This window comes from Aquarana catesbeiana, linkage group LG02, assembly GCF_042186555.1.
Source record: "Aquarana catesbeiana isolate 2022-GZ linkage group LG02, ASM4218655v1, whole genome shotgun sequence".
NCBI lineage: Eukaryota > Metazoa > Chordata > Amphibia > Anura > Ranidae > Aquarana > Aquarana catesbeiana.
The window spans coordinates 149,251,257-149,271,812 of NC_133325.1; positions in this window are offsets into that span (position 1 = coordinate 149,251,257).

Consider the following 20,556-nt stretch of genomic DNA (forward strand, 5'->3'; position numbering starts at 1 on the left):
GCTGATGGAGTAATCACATGCAGGTGCCCAGCTCCCCCACCCATCCAGGATAATGGCGTGTGGGCCGCCAACTACAGCCCACGTGTGGCTCCCTCGGCGTCCCGGAAGACCGAACGGTCCCGACCACCGTCGTCATCTCCGTCGCAAAACGCGTGACGTCATGACGGCGCGCGCGCGCCGGGCCGCGCACGCGCACACCGCCATAGACACTCCGGAGGTGAACGCGGGACGCCGCCGGCAGGGTGAAGCTCGCCACGGCGCCTAATAATAGGCGCTAGGCAGAGCAAACATGGGGGCGTGCGGAATATCCACATGCCCCCACCCTGCCGGGAAGTCTCAAGGAGGGCAGGCTCCACCCGGAGGGGGGAGGGAGAGTGGAACCGCACCCACCGGGACCCAACAACGATCCCCCAAGCGTGAGAACCACATATAGATTGGCATTTGGCATGATCATGAGGTGTACCGAGAAAACAATAATAATAAATGTTGCATATATTAAACAGGAGCAGTGTGCCCTAACTCCAGACTCCTGCATGGAAACCAATAGAGTTTCAGTCATAAACTACCATGTGAAATATTAAATATTAAATGTCATGCAGTACAGGAGTCAGTTTCTCCTGGTGCATGGAAGGGGAAAGGGTTGAATCGCAGACCGATTCCCCCTTGATTGGAACAAAATATATTCAAAAGTTGTATATATGTTAAAATTAAATTGGTAAGTGCTGGAATCTGAAGGTGGCATAAGACACACTGCTACCTGTTTTGATCTCTGGTATGTCAAAGCGGGGAGGGGTGTTTAACCACCCAAGAAAAATTGTAACTAGGGGGGGACATACATGGGAGAGAACAAGGGAGCTGCACACCCTGAAATAGATAAAAGAATTTAGGATTCCCCTGATTGGGCTTTAAAGCAGCAAGCTGTACCATTACAAAAGATCATTTAGTAAAACAATTTATTTGACAAGATGTCGTATATTCATGTAAAATCTAGTACAATGATGAATTCATATTTCATAAACGGCAAAATGCATATCACATCATTACATTACATGGAGTAGTAAAATATCGAAGCCCCGACGCGTTTCGACCTATTGCGGTCTCTTCAGGGGGCACATCTGAATCTATAAAACAATACAAATATTGAAAATAGTATATGATTTTCTAAAAAAGATCACATTGGATAAACCATAATGATGGGTTTTACCGTTGAAGTGAAGTAGGCATATCTAGACCACCTGGCCTCATTGAACATCAAGGATGTCTGCATTTTTTTCCCCCCTCACCTTCCACGACAGCTACTTGAGAGATGATTGGCTCCGCCCTCTACAGGAAACACAAATCAGAATTTAAAAGGCCCCTCCCTTTCCTCTGGCCCTCAGTTGTTTTGTGTTTCCAGGAGCACCGACATGTTTTTTTTTTTTGTTTTCCTATGGTCTGGTAACTGTGGTTGGTGGACCCCCCCTTCTCTGGTTTCATCCAGTACTAGTTCTGGTACAGACCATCATCCAGGACTTGGCCACAAGGGTTCCCTATTTCCAAGGGTTACTTGCCTTTGTAAATGCTGGCAACTCCCTTCTTTTCCCCAGCGCTGCTGTGTGGAACTGTGTCCTCCCAAATGCTTCATTCCGGTGTACCAAGATGGCGTCAGGAGGACTTCCGGTGATGCAGCAAGATGGCGCCGGAAGTCACATGATGCACTTCCGGATGCCGAGTTCTCATAAGGAGCATGGTGTGGAGACACTGAGGACATGCTGCAGGGGAATGGCCTGCTAAAAACGCCATTCTAGGCGCAGTTTTTGTGGTACAGCAGCAGTCTTCTCGGCGACCGTTCTCTGCTTGCTTCATGGAGCTTGAGGACAGGTCTGAGGATGGAACATCCGCTCGTATTGAACCAGGGGCAGCATCCGGGTCCCATACTGCCCCCAAGGTAAGCCCTGTTCTGTGGATAGCTGCAGCAAGGGACTTCTTTTGTATGGATCCTTTTCATGGTTCTTGTTTCTGCTCTCTTCTAGGCCAAACCGGTGAAGAAGAAATGTGGGAACTGTAGAGCCAGGCTCTCTGATAGTTATAAAAAGCTATTTTGTGAGGATTGTATCCCACCCAGAGCTAGTTCAGAGTCTTCCTCCTTTAGGGAGTTAATGACTTTTATGAAGGAGGTAGTGGATTCCTTTCGGTCACTGAATGACAGGGTTGCTAGTATAGGCCCTTCCTCCTCTAGACCCATAGCTCAAGATCCTTCAACGTCTGCCAGGTCCCTTCCCTTATTAGTATCTGAGACTATTAGTTCACGCAATACCTCTGATCTGGAGGAAGGTGAGAATTCAGTCTCTTCATCTGATGAAAAGTCTGCAACAGAGGAGGATACAGAGCTCATCCAAGTATCTTTTTCCAGTGGAGGATATTGATGAACTATTAAAAGCAATTTATACCTCAGAGCAGATTGAGATGCCACAGCATGCTCAATCTGTACAGGATAAAATATATAGGGGCCTTCAGGGACGGAAATCTAGAACCTTTCCGGTACATCAGTCTCTTAGAGACATGATTCTATCTGAATGGAAAGAACCTGAAAAAGGTTGTTCCAATCCAGAGGACACAAAAGAAGATTTCCTTTTCAGCCTGACTTTGAGGAGGTTTTCTTTAAGTGTCCTAGATTAGATGCCCCTATGTCGCAGGTGTCCAAAAGAACAGATCTTTCTTTTGAGGATTCTGGGTTCCTTAAGGATCAAATGGATAGGAAGGCCGACTCATTGCTGCATAACGCCTGGGATGCTTCAGCTTTTTCTTTAGGCCCAGCGGTTGCATCTACCTGTGTGGCCAGAAATTTAGATGTATGGGTACAGCGTCTAGATGATCTTCTGGCATCTGACACCCCCAAGGATGAGATTAGAGAATCTCTCCCACTCATTGCCAAGTCAGTCGCCTTCCTAGCTGATGCAGCAGCAGATTCAGTGAAATCCGCAGCTAGCGCTTCTGCTCTCATTAATTCAGCTAGGCGAGCTATCTGGCTTAAATCTTGGGAAGGTGACCTTACCTCCAAGAATAAGCTCTGTGGCATTCCTTTCGAAGGCAAACTGTTGTTTGGTTCTTCCTTAGAAGAAGTCTTATCTCGTTCCTCTGAGAAAGGTAAACGATTCACTTCTTCCCAAAGGAATAAGCCCCAGAATAAGAGGCCTTTTCATGGCTTCCAAAACAAGGCTAATTTTAAAGCCAACAGGCTAAAAAGAAATGGTCCTTTAACAAAGACAAACTCAAAGGGGGAGCTCCCTTTGCTCCTTCAGTCCCTTCCAAGAATGCCCAGTGATGCCAGGTTAGGGGTAGGGGGAAGATTGTGCCATTTCATCAAGGAATGAGCAGACATTTCCACCAATTCCTTCATCCTTCAAACACTGTTAAAGGATTTCAGATTGGAGTTCAAAAATCCTCGTAGTCTGCCCCTTCCAGTGCCTGGGCTGGTGACATCACCTCCCCCTCAGCAAAGGAAGGGCTCCGCTCTGCTCCCTCGCCGCTGTCAATCATCTGGGACCCATTACAGGTCCCAGGTGACTGAGCGGCCAATCGCTGCGCCGCATGCGCAGTGGGTGCCAGGCTGTGAAGCCACAGCCCGGCGCCCACAGCTCCAATGCCGGTGCCGCTGAACGGAGGGGGAGACGAGCAGGGCTTTGATCCCCTGCATCGCTGGACTCAGGGACAGGTAAGTGTCCAATTAACAGTCAGCAGCTGCAGTATTTGTAGCTGCTGACTTTTAATTTTTTTTTTTTTTTACCCGACCCCCTGGGTGGAACTCCTCTTTAAACCCAATCCACTCTATCTACCCAAAGTTTCTTCCAACTTTCATAGGTCCCAGGAGGTAGTCCTCCCTAGTTTCTGCACCTCTCCCAAAAATGCAGAAGAGGAAAGGTTTGGTCTTTTAGACGTAAAGAGATGTCTTCTACTTTATCTAGAAAAGACCAGTGGGTTTAGGAGTTCCTCCCAACTGTTAGTTTTGTTCAGTGGCCCCAAGAAGGGGTCCAAAGCATCTAAAAGTTCTATTGCTAGGGGGATTAGGGGAGCTATCTGTGAGGCATATAAAGCGTCAGGTCACACCCCTCCCTCTAGAATTAGGGCCCGTTCAACGAGATCCATGGCCACATCATGGGCAGAAAGAGCGGGAGTTTCATAGGAAGATATCTCTAAAGCTGCCGTCTGGTCCTCCTCTCATGCATTTGTCAAGCATTATAGAGTTCAGATGCTTTCCAGCCAGGACCTTTCCTTTGGTAGGAAAGTGCTTCAGGCTGTCGTCCCTCCCTAAGGTATAATATCTTGCTTATCCTCTCAAGTAGCTGTCCTGGAAGGTGAGGGGGGAAAACCCCCGTTACACTTACCGGTAACGGTATTTCCAGGACCCTTCCAGGACAGCGTCTATATTCCCACCCTATTCTATTTTTTCACTGGTCAACTATATTTTCCTGGTGGTGGTGTGTTTTATGTTTTCTATTTTTTTCCTCTGCCGAGTGCACCTTTGGTGGAGGTTACTTGATCTTCTAAACAACTGAGGGTCAGAGGAAAGGGAGGGGCCTTTTAAATCTGATTTGTGTTTCCTGTAGAGGGCGGAGCCGCTCATCTCTCAAGTAGCTGTCCTGGAAGGTTCCTGGAAATACCGTTACTGGTAAGTCTAACGGGGGTTTTTGTGGTCCTTGGGCTGAAAGTGGTCTTTTGCTTGCTTTTATCTAGCATTGGGGCATTATTTACCCCTCCCCCCACTGTCTGCAACAGTGGGGCATATAGTTCCTGCTAATGACACAGGCGACGGGGCGCTGTTCCTCCTAATACGAAAGAGGGGACACTCTTTAATTCCAATGATGCCAGACAAACATTTTCTACTCCAGCTGGCCCCTCTAAAGTTTGAAGGACAATAAACTTTGTTTTGAAATTTTGGAGACCCCTGGTCTAGAGTGTCTGGGCCCGATCTTAGATATGTCCCTGTCCAAGATTAACATTCACCTGGGCAAACTTCAGACTCTCCATTCCTAAGTTCAGCCGCTGCAATCCAGGAGCCAACCAACCTGTTGTGTTTATACAGTTGTGCTCATAAGTTTACATACCCTGTGAGAATTTATTATTTCTTGGCCATTTTCAGAGAATATGAATGATAACATAAAATCTTTTCTTTCACTCATGGTTAGTGTTTGGATGAAGCCATTGTTTACTCTTTTTTAAATCATAATGGCAATAATAACTACCCAAATGAAATACAAAACAATCAAAAGTTTACATACCCCAGTTCTTAATGCTGTGTATTGCCCGCTTTAACATAAATGACAGCTTGAAGTCTTTTGTGGATGAGGCTCTTCATCTTCTCAGATGGTAAAGCTGCCCATTCCTCTTGGCAAAAAGCCTCCACTTCCTGTAAATTCTTGGGCTGTCTTCCATGAACTGCACGTTTGAGATCTCCCTAGTAGAGTGGCTCAATGATATTGAGGTCAGGAGAATGAGATGGCCACTCCAGAACCTTCACTTTCATCTACTGTAGCCAATGACAGGTCGACTTGGCCTTGTGTTTTGGATCACTGTCAAGTTGGAATGTCCAAGTACGTCCCATGCGCAGCTTCCTGGCTAATGAATGCAAATGTTCCTCCAGTATTTTTTGATAACATACTTCATTCATCTTGTTAACAATTTTGACCAAATTTCCTGTGCCTTTTGTAGCTCACACATCCCCAAAACATCAGCAATCCACCTCCGTATCTTGCATCATAGGCCTTGTTGACTCATTTCCAAATGTACCGTTTATGGCTGTGGCCAAAAAGCTCTATTTTGGTCTCATCACTCCAAATGACTTTGTGCCAGAAGGTTTGAGGCTTGTCTCTGTACTGTTTGGTGTATTGTAAGCAGGATACTTTGTGGCATTTGCATAGAAATGGCTTTCTTCTGGCGACTTGACCATGCAGCCCATCTTTCTGAAAGTGCCTCCTTATTGTGCATCTTGAAACAGCTACACCACATGTTTTCAGAGAGTCCTGTATTTCACCTGAAGTTATTTGTGGGTTTTTCTTTGCGTCCCGAACAGTTTTCCTGGCAGTTGTGGCTGAAATTTTAGCTGGTCTACCTGACTGGTTTGGTTTCAACAGAACCCCTCATTTTCCACTTCTTGATTAGAGTTTGAACACTGCTGATTGACATTCTCAATTCCTTGGATATATTTTTATATCCCTTTCCTGTTTTATACAGTTCAACTACCTTTTCCCACAGATTCTTTTGCTTTCCCCATGACTCAGAATCCAGAAACGTCAGTTCAGCACTGGATGAATGATGCAAGGGTCTGTCAGGAGTTTAGAAACTCATTAAACTTTTATACACACACACACACGAATTACAAGCAAACAGATCACAGGTGAGGATGGTTACCTTTAATAGCCATTCAAACCCCTTTGTGTCAACTTGTGTGCATGTTATCAGGCCAAAATCACCAGGGTATGTAAACTTTTGATCAGGGTCATTTGGGTAGTTCCTGTTGTCATTATGATTTATAAAGAGTAAACAGAGTTGATTGATAATAAATGGCTTCAGCCAAACACTAACCATGAGTGAAAGAAATGTTTTTGTGTTATTCATATTCTCTGAAAAATGGCCAAGAAATAATAAATTCTGCCAGAGTATGTGAAACTTATGAGCACAACTGTGTGTGTGTGTGTATATATATATATATATATATATATATATATATATATATATATATATATATATATACATACAGTATCTCACAAAAATGAGTACACCCCTCACATTTTTGTAAATATTTTATTATATCTTTTCAAGTAAACACTTTGCTACAATATAAATTTGCTGTCCCCTCAAAATAACTCAACACACAGCCATTGATGTCTAAGCCGCTGGCAACAAAAGTGAGTACACTCCTAAGTAAAAATGTCCAAATTAGGCCCAATTGTCAATATTTTGTGTGGCCACCATTATTTTCCAGTACTGCCTTAACCCTCTTGGGCATTGAGTTCACCAGAGCTTCACAGGTTGCCACTGGAGTCCTTTTCCATGACGACATCACAGAGCTGGCGGATGTTAGAGACCTTGCGCTCTTCCACCTTCCATTTGAGGATGCCCCACAGATGCTCAATAGGGTTTAGGTCTGGAGACATGCTTGGCCAGTCCATCACTATTACCCTCAACTTCTTTAGCAAGGCAGTGGTCTCCTTGGAGGTGTTTTTGGGGTCGTTATCATGTTGGAATACTGCCCTGCGGCCCAGTCTCCGAAGGGAGGGGATCATGCTCTGCTTCAGTATATCACAGTACATGTTGGCATTCATGGTTCCCTCAATGAACTGTAGCTTCCTAGTGCCAGCAGCACTCATGTAGCCCCAGACCATGACACTCCCACCACCATGCCTGACTGTGTACTCCTCACCTGGTTCCTGCCACACACGCTTGACACCATCTGAACCAAATAAGTTTATCTTGGTCTCTTCAGACTACAGGGCATGGTTCCAGTAATCCATGTCCTTAGTCTGCTTGTCTTCAGCAAACTGCTTGGGGCCTTCTTGTCCATCATCTCTAGAAGAGGCTTCCTTCTGGGACGACACTGGTAGCACTTATACGTCACTTTCCCAAAGATAACCTCTGGATATGACACTGAGCATGTGCACTCAACTTCTTTGGGCAAACATGGCGAGGCCTGTTCTGAGTGGAACCTGTCCTGTTAAACTGCTGCATGGTCTTGGCCACTGTACTGCAGCTCAGTTTTAGGGTCTTGGCAAACTTCTTATAGCCTAGGCCATCTTTATGAAGAGCAACAATTCTTTTTTTTTTTTTTCAGATCCTCAGAGAGTTCTTTGCCATGAGGTGCCATGTTGAACTTCCAGTGACCAGTATGAGAGAGTGAGAGCGATAACACCCAATTTAACACACCTGCTCCCCATTCACACCTGAGACCTTGTAACACTAACGAGTCACATGACACCGGGGAGGGCAAATGGCTAATTGGACCCAGTTTGGAAATTTTCACTTAGGGGTGTACTCACTTTTGTTGCCAGTGGTTTAGACATTAATGGCTGGGTGTTGAGTTATTTTGAGGGGACAGCAAATTCACACTGTTATACAAGCTGTATACTCACTACTTTAAATTGTAGCAAAGTCATTTCTTCAGTGTTGTCACATGAAAAGATATAATAAAATATTTACAAAAATGTGGGAGGTGTACTCACTTTTGTGAGATACTGTACATGGCAATTTTTGTTGTACATACATCACTTATTCTGTCTCTCACAGCATTACATCGCTACAGTTGTTACCTGTCACGTTTATGGGTACTAATGGATTGAGATGATCGTTCAATAATTGGCTTGTTCGGTGGCAAGTCCCCTCATCCGTTACACATACATTACGACATATCGAAACTCTCATATCTCTTGCCTGACAGGTTTTCAGGCACCCAAGGCCTGAGAGTACGTTTTTAATTTGCCTGCTACACCTCAGGTAACTCGGCCTTATACCCACTCATAGGACTGACACGTTTTCAGTTCTGTACAACATGAATTTAGTTAAATTGACCCACTTTCACCATAGTGAGTCCATTTATTGCACCACATAAACTCACACTCCTTTGTTCACAATAAAAAATAAATTAAAAAAATAATATATGCTCACAACAGATTTGTTCTTAGTTACATAGGTCATGTCACAGGCTGCGGATATTGAACAATTTGCCTCCATCCCTCCTTCTCCTCCAAGGGGTTCAGAACATGGTAGCACGCCCTCCCTGAGATCCTGGACCATTCCCAAACTCGTGATTGAACTGCAGCGCAGGGGTATATCGTACCCAGCTTTGGCCCGCAAAGCTGAACTTTTCAGACTTTTATTCCCAAGTGCACCAGGCACAAACGCTGAGCAGGTCACCCTACACATGGTCGCTACGTCCCTCTCACAAATCCACTCCACCCTAAGATCATTGGCAACCTCCTGTAATGAGTTACGAACCAGGGTCGAGGTCTTGGAAAACCACCTGGTCACAGAGGCACCCACCATCCTTGGGACATCAGCAGTTCCCCGGACCCCTCGGTTTCAGCCCCCGTACCTTTATCTTCAGGTAAGGGCGCTAGTACCCTCTCTGTCAGCCCGACACATTTCATACCAGTGAATATTAAGAAATATATTTTAGATGATTAAAACATCAATTTGGTTTCCCTTTTTAATAGCTGCCTATGATATAGCTTGTGAAGGAATGTAATGTAGATAATAATAATCATAAAAATGCCTATTTTCTTATGTGTATACATGTTTCTATGCAACTCCTTACTTATAATATAGTATACAGATTAGCCTTGCTTTGGAACTGAAGATGGCGCCTATCCCCTACTACCCACACATTGAACGTATGAGGAAGTAAAGACAGAACCAGCAACAACCAAGCCTCAGCATCAAGTTTCTCCATTCCTCTTGTATTTTAACCAATGAGATGTACCTATTAGACTGACATAGCAATGACGTATAATCTATTATTCTCTCTGTATAAAACATTAGCACCGCCCTGCATTAAAGCAGAAGTGTGGAAGTAACCGAGCTGAACACGTGTCAAGAGTGTTTGCTTCCAGCGTGCATGCACATTCACACTTTCTAATTAGGAACAGCAGCAGATAACCTTGAACTAGATTGTAGTTCTTAACCATTACAAGCTGACAACAGATAATATGCTTGTGGTGATGTCTCCGTGGTAGTCAAGACCAGGCACCACAGGCTTAACCATAAACTCTTCATCCTGGATTTTGTCCTTGCTTTCAGTATATTCAGGGATGTAATTTGCTTTGTGAGCCCACATAGGAGGGAGGAGCTTGATCTCTACCTTTACACGGTAGTGGAGTTGGGTCAGAAATACGGGGGGTCCGCTTTTTATGATTATCATTGCTTCTTTTCCGCCAAGGCCGCAGCTATTTTTGCTTAACAATGGGTAGTAACAGACTGGAGCAACATAGACACAGAACTGTTTTGCTGGGCTAAGGTCGCTAGTTTGTGTGACGTGCCAGTCATCCACACACATTACCTACTGGTGCTCCAATGCACAACCCCCCGTTCTAACAGATATGTCCAGGGCATCCACAAGTTTACTCCTGACCCCAGCTCACGCAGGACTATTAGACAAGCTAGGCCGCCCAATTCAGTTTTTAGGTAAAGCGCAGATTTGCAATAATTTCAATCATGCCACGTGCAATTATAGCCAGTGCCGCCTTCTGCATGTTTGTGCCAGTTGTTACAGGGCTCACCCCAAGTTTGCTTGCACGCTGAGACAAGCGAACACCACATGACTAAGCCGCATCAATGTCCTATACTTGCAGGCCTGCTTAGCTACTCATCCTTCCCCCACGTTAAGTCAGTTTTTGGTAGAGGGTTTCACACAGGGGTTCATTTCACTACCGCAATGCACTTTTGAATGTAAAGATTTACTGTCGACAGCCACAGATATGGGGACGGTGGGTTTTCTGCTCCAGCCCGAACTAGAGAAGGGTTTTTATCATAGGGCCGTTCTTGATACCGCCTTACCACAACTGGAGAGTTAACCCCCTTGGTCTGGTTAAGGGAAAGTTTTCGAATAAATTAATGACTTGTCAGCACCTCATTCTTCCCATGTACCTAGTCTAAATTCCTTGGTTCCATCTGAGAAATTTTCAATCAAATATGCGTCAGTTGATCAGGCCATACAGCACATCATCAGCATGGTCTAAGGCCGACATTTCCGATGCGTTCAAGCTTCTCCCTATACTGCCTTCCCTCTGGCAGTGGCATAGTATCAAGTGGAGAGGTCTGTATTATTTTGCTACTAAACTTAACTTCAGGTCAAAAAGTAGCCCTTGGCTGTTTGATACTTTCGCGCAGGCACTAAATTGGATTCTCACGCATAGAGAACTCTGTCAGAAAGTCATCCACTATCTAGACGATTACTTCCTTATTGAAAGTCCTAAACAAGCTTCTGCCGAACTACAGAAACTCATGGCAGTTTTTTCTGCACTTAACATCCCAGTGGCAGTGAAGGAAGTTGAAGGCCCGGCCACTGCACTCACCTTCCTGGGGATCACGTTAGACACCCAGTCCATGCAAGCTAGTCTGCCTGTGGACAAATTAGCGAGAATTAGAGATCGTATCCATGCGGTTACGATCTCCCAAGCCTGTTCCAGGAAGTAACTGCAATCACTGCTAGGTATGCTCAACTTTGCCATGAGGATAATTCCCCAAGGTAGGTCCTTTATTTCTAGGTTGTTAGCACTGTTACCCATCGCCCCCGACTTTTATTCTCGGATCAACTTAGATTCTGCGGCTTTATCTGATTTACACATGTGGGACGAGTTCCTCCAGCACTGGAATGGCATCGACATGTTCATTCCTGCAGTGTCAGTGTCATCTCCCCGAGTTATTACTGATGCAACAGATGAGGGCACTTTTACAAAAACTGAACGTTCCAGATTAGGGTCTCTCAAAATGTGATGGCCATCTCATCTTTCGAGACCCTGTGTTAGTGTGCCCTAGGACTGTGTAGTGCTGTACCCTACGCTAATACTCCACTAGTGTGTGGTAGCGTTTGAAACAGTCACAGATGCAGAGACCAGGTTGGTCAGGACAGGAGGGACAATAAAAGCAGGTGTCACGCCTAAATCCGCGTTTTCTGCAGACACAACATCTTCTTTGGGGTGTTCTTTGGATAGGGGTACCAGAGAGGACATACGGAAAATGCCTCTCATGCAGCTGGCTTACTGCATTTTGGGAAGGTGGGCCATAGCACCGTCTAGAAACAGAAGGGCTGTGACGATCTCTTCCTGGAATTTTAGGAAGGATCCAGTTCGTCCTGAAGCTTTGTATAGCACAAAAGCGTTCAGCAGAGCCAATTGAAATAAGTATACAGACACTTTTTTGTACCAGCGTCTGGCCTTACGGGCAATTAGGTACGGCGCCAACAACTGGTCGTTGAGGTCCACCCCTCCCATGTAAGGTTGTATTCGTGGACACAGAGGGGTTTCTCCACAACACCAGTCGCCGTAGGAAGTTGGACTGTCGTATCTGCGTGAATCCCTCCACTTCACTGCTAACAAATTATTACACTTCAAGCAGGCTCTCTCCCCCATCTAAGTCGGGATTCTACAAGCCGTTGGGGGAAGCCCCAGCGATTAGATCACACAGTGCCACGTGCGCCAATTCCATAATCAAAAAGGTGACTAAAAAGTGGCACGCTCTTGTAATAATTGTCCACGTACAAGTCCCACAAATCTTACCCTATGTAGTCTCCCTATGTAGTCTGGGCAGTTCTCCGGCTCTACGTGACTATCTTTTCCCTCATAAACCATAAAACTATATGTATAGCCTGTTGCCCTGTCACAAAGCTTATAGATCTTGACCCCATATCTGGCACGCTTGCTGGGAAGATGATAGACAAGCGGCCTAGAAAACTTGATCAGGGACTCATCAACACAGACAACTTGATCGGGAGTAAACAAGGCTGCAAACTGTTGGTTGAAGTGGTTTATGAGAGGCCGAATTTTGTAAAGTCGATCAAATCCAGGGTCACCCTGAGGAAGACAGAGTTCATTATCATTGAAGTGCATGAACCGCAAGATCTGCTCATATCGTGTCCTGGTCATGGAGTCAGAGAACACGAGCATATGGTGAATTGGGTCAGTGGACCAATATGACCGCAACTCGCTCTTTTTAGTTATGCCCATGAGGAGGGATAGGCCCAGGAAGGTCTTAAATTCGGAGACCGTAATGGGTCTCCAATCTTTGGCAAGGGTCACCTGGGGATTAGCTGCAATGAATTGACCAGCATACAAATTGCTTCGGTCCACAATAGATCTATAGAGATTTTCCGTGAAAAACAGCGAATAAAAAACAAGTGACGTTTCCACCTGAATTCAGGGTTGGCCAGTGAATGGGGGAAGTATAGGTGCTGCAGAAGTGGTGGGCTCCCAATTAGGATTGGCAAATGCAGCAGGAAGGGCACTATGGGCTCGACGGGCCTGTGTTTGTCTTCTTCTTGGTGGCTGCAGGACACTACTCGTGCTAGCCACCTTACCAGCTTGAACTGCACTTATGGGACTTGCCACGTCACCAAGTGTTACTGCAGTGCTGGATGTACGACCAGGATGTACTAGGCTGCTGGTGCTTGCCAGTTCACCAGAAGGATAAGCGGCACTAGTACTGTAGGCTCTCTGCTCCATACAAGAGCCCTGTGGTTCTTGCACCTCAACGACAGCAGAAGAACGGGGTCGGGTACGCCTGACCTTGGCAGGGACCACTACTCCGTCGTAAGAGCTATCTGTCAGGGTGCTACTGCTGTCTACCGGTTCGTATTCTGAGCCTGAATCTGACAGATGGGTGACTTCCTCTTCACTATCTGTCATGCTCAGAAACGTGTAGGCTAGCGTTCTCAGGGATCAGGCCTGACTGCGAATGCATATATATATATATATATATATATATATATATATATATATATATATATATATATATATATGCATATATATGATATTATTGCACAACACCGAAAAGAAGTAGGCCAACTCCAGCAGGAAGCTAGGGACATTGCTAAAACATGGAGCCCATTTGACAATGCAGGATTTGGGTTTTTCTATGTTTACATTGTTCACAGAGTCTTACTCCTAAGGGTCTGGTGGTCCTACCCATGTACTGGAGCCCACATGGACAGGACAGAAGATACGTGACGTGTGGTGCTACAAAATGGGCGCAATACAAAATTTGATTGGTCTATGAAGAGGGAGGTGTCTCCCCCTCTGTATTTAAAGATGGCTTAGCTAACCGGAAATTGGTCCTTGATGAGGCCCTGTGGGAGGGTGAAACGCGTAGACGTAATTTCCGGTTCCTAGTTCCTTTGACGTCACTTCCGGTTATCGGTGGAACGCACGCCATGAACAGAGTTTTTGTACTCTCAGCTCCCTGATTTTTATGCCAAATTTTATCTTGCTTCTTGTAAGTATTCATTTTTTTACGCGCAACAAATTCTTTGCAAAATGGTCTTTACTATAGTTCCTTCCTTTCATTTTGGGTACCTTTACCCCATCTGAGTATCCATAACAAGGGAGATCTATCTGATCATCTGATGTGAAAGCTGCCATCCCTGGCCACCATTGCTAAGCCTGAAGTGACCCCTAGACTGAAAAGCTGGGGGTCCATTCCATCTGGTGAGTGGGGACACAGGAGGGGGTGTTTTGGCACACCTTGAAAACTCTGGAGCACTGTTTTGTACTATTCTGTTGATATATATCTTCAATAAAACTCTTTGTACAAGAAAACTCTGGAGCACTCTGCACCTTTTTGGATTGGAGAGAATCAGTCACTTTATATGGACATTCGCTTTATAATTTTTTTTTTTTATATATTCATTAATGTTGTGTTTGCTAGCGCTGTAGTTTATATTTTATTGTACTAATCTGACGCTGCCTGGGGCGACGCAGACCCTATCTGACACTAAAACCTAACTGATATCACCCGCCGGGTGATCAGGGAGTTAAACCTTTATTTAGGTAATATACAGCGGGTGCCCTGACGCTATAAAAAAAAGCTAGCTAACCAGCGTCACCTGTGACACTAATACAGAGATCACTGGTGACAGGGGGTGATCAAGGGGTTAAACCTTTATTAGAGGGGGTTAGGGGGGTACCTAGACCTATCTGGGCTTACCACTAAGTACCCTAACACTGATTTTTTGTTACTAATGACATTAGTACACTGATCAAAAAAAAATATGAACACTGCACTGGGTGACACAGGGGGTAAAAGGGTTAACTGGGGGGGGGGCAATCGTGGGTGACAAGTGTACCTACGTGAACTGGTGTCAGTGTAGTGTAGTGTTGGTGCACTTACTCTGAGATGTCTTCTATTTTCTCTCTGTAATGGAAAACAGTTCCATGAGGAGAGATGACATCACTTCCCCTGCTGTGTTTACACTTACACATGCAGGGGAAGGATTTCATTCGCCGGTACTGATCACCAGGTCCAGGCCAGAAATGATTGGCCTGGGCCTGGAGACTGATCAGTCCTGAAGTGAATCCAATTGCGCGGCGGCCGCGCACACAACGTATAGTTTTTGGGTACAGGAAACACTAGTCCGTTATATGTATTCTGATTTGTATGTCAACACTGGAATGTTTATTCTCAACATGTTTTTTTATTAAATGTGTATTTTTCATATTTCAATAAATACTTTTCATATTAAAATATACCTTTTTACCATTTTGTGCCTTAAAAGTCCGCCACCTGGGGATCTTGTTTCATTTCTTGTAAACTTTGGATGTGGCACAACTATATGCCCATTTGTAAACTGACTCACCCTCGCTATTTAATTTGGTAGTAGATACCGCTCCCCGTCCGAGTCGGTTTGTTGGAGCATTCAAGATAATTCACTGCGGTTCAATCACCAATGTGAATTAATCAATTTGAGATCTTTTTATCTATTTTTAATTCAAATTATACGTTGTCCACTTTTTATACTCTTTTGAGAAAATGACAGGATTTGTAGGGAAAGATTGGGAATCCCTTATGGAGGGGTACTGAATATGAATATTTGTGGTAAATTACAACAACTAAAAACTCACAAATCCCTAACAAAAAAGGAAGAAAAACTTAAATTACACCTTGAGGCTTTCAATAGGGATATACTTATCAAAAAAGGACAAAAGTTTATGAGAGACAAAAATGCGTTTAGGGATTGTAAAGCCTATAGATGGACCCAGAATACAAACACACAAAATAAAGGGAACCCTAATCAAAAATACCCCCCACTACCTCACAACAGACACTCAACCAATCTGGTTCTCATTTTCCCACTCTAAATAAGAAAAAAAACACACAGAGCACAAAACGCAAATAAGGTGATCCATCTGAAGGTCATTCAGCAAAGAAACCGGTATTGGATATACCATCTCATGTTTCACTCTCTAAAAACACTTCACAAGGTCCAACACCTTCATCCAAAATGAATCCACCCACCAATAATACCACCATTATAAGGGACTCAATTTTCCAATCAAACATCACACTATCTAATTCTTCAAATATTACCCCCAATGATCCCTCTTTTTTAGAGAAGATCCTGGCGGGTGTCTAACACCCACAACCCAATTTGAACACTTACACACAAATGACCCTTTAACTACTCCAATTATCACTGAATGTGTCAGTGATACTGACCTTAACATTATTAATTTTTCCTCATATACTCTGTCAGAAGATGAAAAATCAGTTCTCAGGAGAGGACTAAATTTCTGTCCCAGTCAGGATTTGGACAGGTTTGAAGTCTACACGGACCTTCAACTTTTTGTCCGTAAACTCATTTTAAAGAAAATTTACCACAAGTCAACAACAACCACAAACCAAACTCCACAAGACAAACAGGGTGAGCCCCCCAAAATAGGTAAATCTACCCTTAAGAAGAAATCTGACCTCTATCCAGCACCCAGTACTCACTCCAATGCTGCAGCTTTCTTAAATTAGTCAATAGGGATCTAGAGAAACTTAGGATCACTAATAAGAACCCCATGAACTTAAGTGAGAATGAACTATCTGCGCTGAAATGTCTATCTGACAACAGCTCAATCACCATCAAAGCCTCTGACAAAGGCGGGAATGTTGTGATCTTGGATAATGACCAATACCTAGATATGTGTAATCAAATTTTAAAAAACTCAAATTGGTATCGCCATATGCCGAGCAACATTGTCGAGAAATTTATCAGAGATTTCTATACCCTGATTGATACTGCTTTTTCTAACAACAAAATAACTAAACAACTTTGGAATTACATCAGAAATGACTTTCCTCGGGTGCCCACCTTTTTTTTGCACTACCCAAAGTTCACAAGAACGACAAGAACCCCCCAGGTAGACCTATCATTTCTGGGGTTGGGTCAATTAGCGAGAATGCCAGCAGGCTGATTGATGAGTGCTTAAAATCATTTGTGACATCGCTACCCTCCTTTGTGAGGGACACTTCACACTTTTTACAGATTCTAGACAATTTGACTATCCCTGATAATTGCACTCTGGTTACAGTAGACGTCGAAGCGCTTTATAGCTCCATTCCACATAGTAAAGGTGTGACAGTCGCCAGGCACGTTTTGCTTAAGGATAAAGACACTGATCCAGCTTATAGCAAATTTATAATTTCACTACTTGAATTCATTCTCGAACACAACATGTTCACGTTCAATGGCTCCCACTTCCTCCAGGTGCAGGAGGTTGTGATGGGGACTTGCTGTGCTCCATCGTATGCCAACCTGTACCTGGGGGAGTGGGAAAACATGTTCCCTGCAGATGAAGAGATATCAATGTATACGGACCACATTTTAGGGTGGTACCGATACATTGATGATATTTTTATAATCTGTGATGGCTCGCATGATGCTTTTGAATTGCTTTTCTAGAATGAACAAAAATGATTTCAACCTTTATTTCACTATGTCTCAACACAAACAGCGGATTGTGTTTTTGGACGTGGAAGTCTATAAGGGGGAAGGGGGGACCCTCCTCAGTAGACTTTATAGGAAACCAACTGCCGGGAACGCAATCCTGCATGCTACTAGCTTCCATTCTAAAGCTCTCATTGATTCCATACCATATGGACAATATCTTAGGATTCAACGTAACTGTACTGATGATGCGATCTTCCAAGTTGAGGCTAACAACCTGCGAAGCCGCTTACTTTCGAGAGGATACTCTCATGGCTCTCTAAAAAGAGCTTTCCAAAAGGCATCCAAACGATCAAGACACAATTTGTTATACTCCCAAACACCTAAAAGCAATGCTAATTCCCTCAGAATTAGTACAAGATTCACAAATCAACAACACAAAGTAAAGAATATTGTTGGGAAGTACTGGCACATGCTTTCACTCGATCCACTCTTAGGCCCACTTGTCCCCAACAAACCTTTGTTCACATTCAGGCGAGCCACTTCGGTGAAAGACAGAGTTATGAGCAATGAATTTAAAGGCGATCATCGCAAGGACCACTGTAATTACAAGGGGACCTTTATGTGCGGGACCTGGAACTATTGCAGGTTCATGCTTACCCAGAAAAATCCTGTCTTACCGAATGGCCAGATTTTCCGCCCCAGGCATTTTGCTAACTGCAGGACATTTGGGGTGGTCTATCTATTGATCTGCGACTGCAACTGTTTTTATGTCGGGAAAACAAAGCTCGAATTTTGGAGGAGAGCTTACCGACATATACGCAGTATGCAGGTATGCAATCCAGACCTCCCGCTTGGGCGCCATACTAAATCTATACACCAAGGTATTTTTCCCAAGATTAAATTTCTCATCCTTGACCGTGTGCACCCCAGCTCCAGGGGAGGAGACTGGAACAAGATTCTCCTCCAGCTTGAGCTGCGGTGGATATACAAACTTAAAGCGACACGTTATCCGGCTTTAAATGAAGCCATCTGCTTCAAACCGTTTCTTATGGGGTTTTCCTCAGGATGAATGGAGCTTTCGGCTCTCATACCTCCATCCCCTCGGATGTGGTTTTTGCATGCACCTATGGCTCTATACTCTGATCCCTATATGAATTCATACAATTTTTCATAATTTATCTCTCCTCTTTTTTCTATGCATAATAGAGTTATAATATGTCCTGCTATTTGTCATATTGTCTAAATCATGTCAAAAGATTTTTTTGTGCTGTTTGGCTAATTTTTGTACCAATATATGTATTGTTTTAATATGCCGTTTGTCCTCTTTGCTTGATGCCCACTTGTTATTTTTACCATCGCCCTCTGTTGTCTTGTTCACCTCCTTCCCCCCTCCCTCTCCTCTCTCTGTTGGGTGGGTTTGCTGGGGTGCTGCCCGGCACGCAAAGCCGCCCAGGAATTCCCTGTCTGTGGCGGCTATTTGTGGGGCCTGGGACGCTATTGTCTCGGCGTCCTGGCCTCCATCTTGCTCCTCCAGCGGACATGCTCGGTCCACTGTTGGGGCATTGCGTGTCGGTGGGCGGTGTGGGCGGGTCCCCGTTCCGGCGCATGCTACTCCTTGGCGTGCGCTGTGGATGGGGATGCGCGCGCATGGCTCAGGGGGCCGTCCTGAGATCGGGCCCTGTCCTCTTTCCCTGCCTCCTCTCCAGCTAGATAAGATGTGTTTTATATGGCTGATTGCGAGTGGGAGGAGGGAGGGGGGTGTTCTCTGCATATCAAGGCCAGTCTCTCTGGCATCCAGTTCAGTCCTGGGCTGGTTGCTGGCGCGAATGGTCACATTATTCCCACAGGTATGTTTTTTGGCTGGCCTGTTTATTCTACCATTTGCCCGCATTTGGTCTGTTGGATCCTTGACTCCCCATACATCACTTTTTGTCTATTGATTCCCTCACACTTTTCACTCTCCAACAAAATTTTTTTTTTCAAAAAAGTGTTTGTTTTTAACAATTTTCACCATTTTCACTCTTTCCTTTAGCTGTGGCATTCGCAGACAGCCTCTCCTCTTGTTGCGTTTTTCTTACCACACAAATAGCAATGCAGCTAAGTCATTTCCACGCACCACTGTGCAGGTATTTTTATTATATATGTTTTTTTTTGTCAACAATTTATATACAATATTTTAGAACCAAGCTATTTTTTATAATGGGCTACTATACTTCATTGCATTAAAGCTTTGTACCCTATGGGAGGGTCTATCGCTACTTTGAGATTTTTCTGAAAAAACTGTTTAAAGAAAACCTGTACACATTTTTTAATACCTTACATTCATTAATTCATTTCATGCTTTTAGGGTCCGTCCCTGCTTTTCGGCCCCAGTGGGTCCTCTGGCTTCCGCTCCTCCGGGTTGGTGTTGTGTGGGTGTGGGGGAGCTGGACCAGCACATACGGGCCAGGCATTCTCCTGTTCTTGAGGTATGCCTGCATATTGAACTCTGTGGCTCAAGCAATTTGGAAACAACTCCTGTTGGCACCTCTATGTTTTTAAACAATTGTGACTTCCAGTCTATGTAAGTGCTCTCCCCTTTATTATCCCTCCATGAATCCTGCCTGTCACTTTATATTTGGATGTACAATATGTTATATATTTGTATATTTATGCTATCATTTTCTCGATTTTAATGTAGAATACTGAGTTTCTTGTTTAAACTATACCCCTGAAGAAGGAGGATTACATTTTCACTCCGAAACGCGTAGGGTACAGGAAACACTAGTCCGTTATATGTATTCTGATTTGTATGACAACACTGGAATGTTTATTCTCAACATGTTTTTTTATTAAATGTTGTGTATTTTTCATATTTCAATAAATACTTTTCATATTAGAATATACCTTTTTACCATTTTGTGCCTTAAAAGTCCGCCACCTAGGGATCTTGTTTCATTTCTTGTAAACATTGGATGTGGCACAACTATATGCCCAATTGTAAACCGACTCACCCTCGCTACAACGTATAGCTACGACGCTTCGCTCAGGCGGGCCAACCTGCCGCTGTATAACTGCGGTGGCTGGTCCAGAACTGGTTAACATGGGTGGGGTGGACTTCAACGACCAGATGATGATAGCAGGCTTAATTGCCCTTAGAGCCAGATGCTTGTATAAAAAAG